General features: G+C 33.1%; 1 long non-coding RNA gene across 1 annotated transcript; it reads left to right on the top strand.

The window, feature by feature from the left end:
• The first annotated feature begins 300 nt into the window (after nucleotides 1-300).
• LOC126625978 (uncharacterized) lies at nucleotides 301-1,454 on the top strand. The gene is made up of 2 exons (XR_007624548.1): nucleotides 301-397; nucleotides 480-1,454. It is a non-coding gene; the product is annotated as an uncharacterized LOC126625978 (long non-coding RNA).
• The last annotated feature ends 946 nt before the right edge of the window (nucleotides 1,455-2,400 follow it).

Raw genomic sequence — 2,400 nt, 5'->3', positions numbered from 1 at the left:
GTGAAATTTTACTTACAGTATTTCTATTAGGTAACATATTTCCTATGAAAAGAGAAAAATAGATATATTGTTTTTCATAAATTTTTGTGGCAAAAATTATTTGTCTATGTTTCAAATGGAAATCACCTATAATATTTCTATTTATATTATCAATATATATAAAGTGAGAAGGCCAAATAGGTGAAACATTCAATAAACCCAATTTTGCCCTTTGTCTCCTTCACAATCAAAATCCAAAAAAGTTTCTAAAATGAGGATAAAATGGTAAAACCAGTATTGCTACACAGGAGAGAAGATGAACGTGGTTTGGTTTGGAACTACTATGAGCAGTTGCCTTCGGTTTCTCTCTTTCTTCCACCATCCACCACGCAAAAACTCAATTGTCTCAGTCTCTCAGGTATTTTTCTTTATTTTCTTCTCTTCTTCTCTTCTCTGGCTCTTTTTGGCATTGATTTCTTTCTCCATCATGTCTTATCAAGAATGAATTTGAAGTCTATTATGGCTAAAAATATAGAGGAGAAAATTTGGAAGGAATCCATCGATGGATTCAGACGTGACTTTGAAACGGCAGCGATCGAGTTTAGATTAGAAGCATGCTACAGTGGGCAGTGAAACCCCGATTTCCGAAGTAGCAACAACCTTATTTGGTGGAGTTGAGCATGCGACTCTGACTCGAGTTGAATAATCTTTGCGACGGAGCAACTCGGTTTGCAAATAACTTACGATGAATTGAAACCTTCCTCCCAATTTCTACAGCCAACATCTCACTGCACGCCTTGAGAACAAAGGGGTACGTAAAATTGTCCGCTTTGTGTTCAAAACTAAGTATTTCATGGTACAAAACCAGAGACTTGAACGAACATCCATTACATGCATATTCCCTAATTATAAAATTCCACAAGAACAAGTTTTTCAGTAAAATCCCAACAAGTTTTTCAATAAAATCCCATAAAAAATCTGATGCTCTTGGGGCATTTTACTGCAGTAGATAGAAAGGCAGCGTGGAGGTTCTGGCCATTTGGTAAGGATTTGGTTTTGATGAGGGATCGGAAAATGGTAATTTTTAGTTCTCCCTTTACTTCAAATGTTGCAGATCCATAAGGAAGAGGTGTTTCACTTCATTAGTTTGTATATTAGCAAATTTTATATATTTGTAGTTTGTAACCGTATGACAGGATTACAAATAGTAACGATTTCACTAAATCTCTATGGCTTTAATTCTCTATTGTTTTATCCTTTTTGTGTGAGATTTTATCAATTATTTACAATCTCTGCATTCTTGTTCATGTGCTTATACGACCATTTAAATTGATTATTATTTTTCTTGCAGTTCCAAGCTTTTGATGAATTAAGGCCAACTCTCTCGATCTCCCTCTTTATCCTGCTTTCTTTCAATTTCTTGGTATGCAATAGTTCTTTGCCAGGATTTTTTATAATATTATTTACTGTTATTATATTTTCTTCTTCTATATGTATAAATCCCGAAGACAAAAAATTTAAAATAATCACAATCCAAAAATACTCTTATTTGATTCAGATTTTAAGAAAAAATTATTTCAATTTGTAGTCTTCTAGCAAAACAAAACTACCACATAGAGGGATAAAAAGGTAAAAACATGAGTATAGAGTTTTTTTTTTTTTTTTTTTTAATTTTTAAATTTGGTAGAATGGCTATAGAGTTTTGAACGTGGGAGAAGACAAGATAAGAGTAGTGAGTCCCTTTAAGGGATGGAATCCCCATTTTTCAAAACAAATGGGGACACCCTCTTGACCGTTAGATTTGGTTTTAATGAAATTCTGTGGTTGAGATTAAATCACAGGCCACAGAATCTCAACCACAAAATTTCATTAAAACCAAATCTAACGGTCAAAAGGGTGTCCCCATTTGTTTTGAAAAATGGGGATCCTATCCCTTAAAGTGACTCACTACTCTTATCTTGTCTTCTCCCACGTTCAAAAGGATGTTCCCATTTTTCAAAAAAAAAAAAGGGATCTCTCCCCTTAAAAGCTTCCTCTCTCTCTCTCTCTCTATATATATATATTTTTTTTTTTCCGTCCAGTAACAATTACATATGATATTGCAATCGTTTAGATCCTGCAACGACAGCCATCGAACTCATGGTATGTGTAGGGAAATATAGATATTTGATATGTGGATGATAATGCATTTTATCCAAATGAGAAAGACATCTATAAAACTCAGGAAAAAATTTTAAAAACATAAAAAGAAATATGGTGAAAGAGGCTTATTTTTAGCTATGTCGTTTGGAACTCTATTTTAATTTTATTTTGTCTCATGTAATTTAAAAGTCACCACTTTACTTTATGAAAATCAAAATTCGTTTCACTCTAATTTGTGGACTCTCTTTTCTCCTTGAAACTAATAGGTCGTCTCCTAAT

The sequence above is a fragment of the Malus sylvestris genome, chromosome 6, assembly GCF_916048215.2.
Source record: "Malus sylvestris chromosome 6, drMalSylv7.2, whole genome shotgun sequence".
Classification (NCBI taxonomy): Eukaryota; Viridiplantae; Streptophyta; class Magnoliopsida; order Rosales; family Rosaceae; genus Malus; species Malus sylvestris.
Note: the sequence above shows the minus strand (reverse complement) of the source record. Positions and strands in the feature narration are given on the sequence as shown.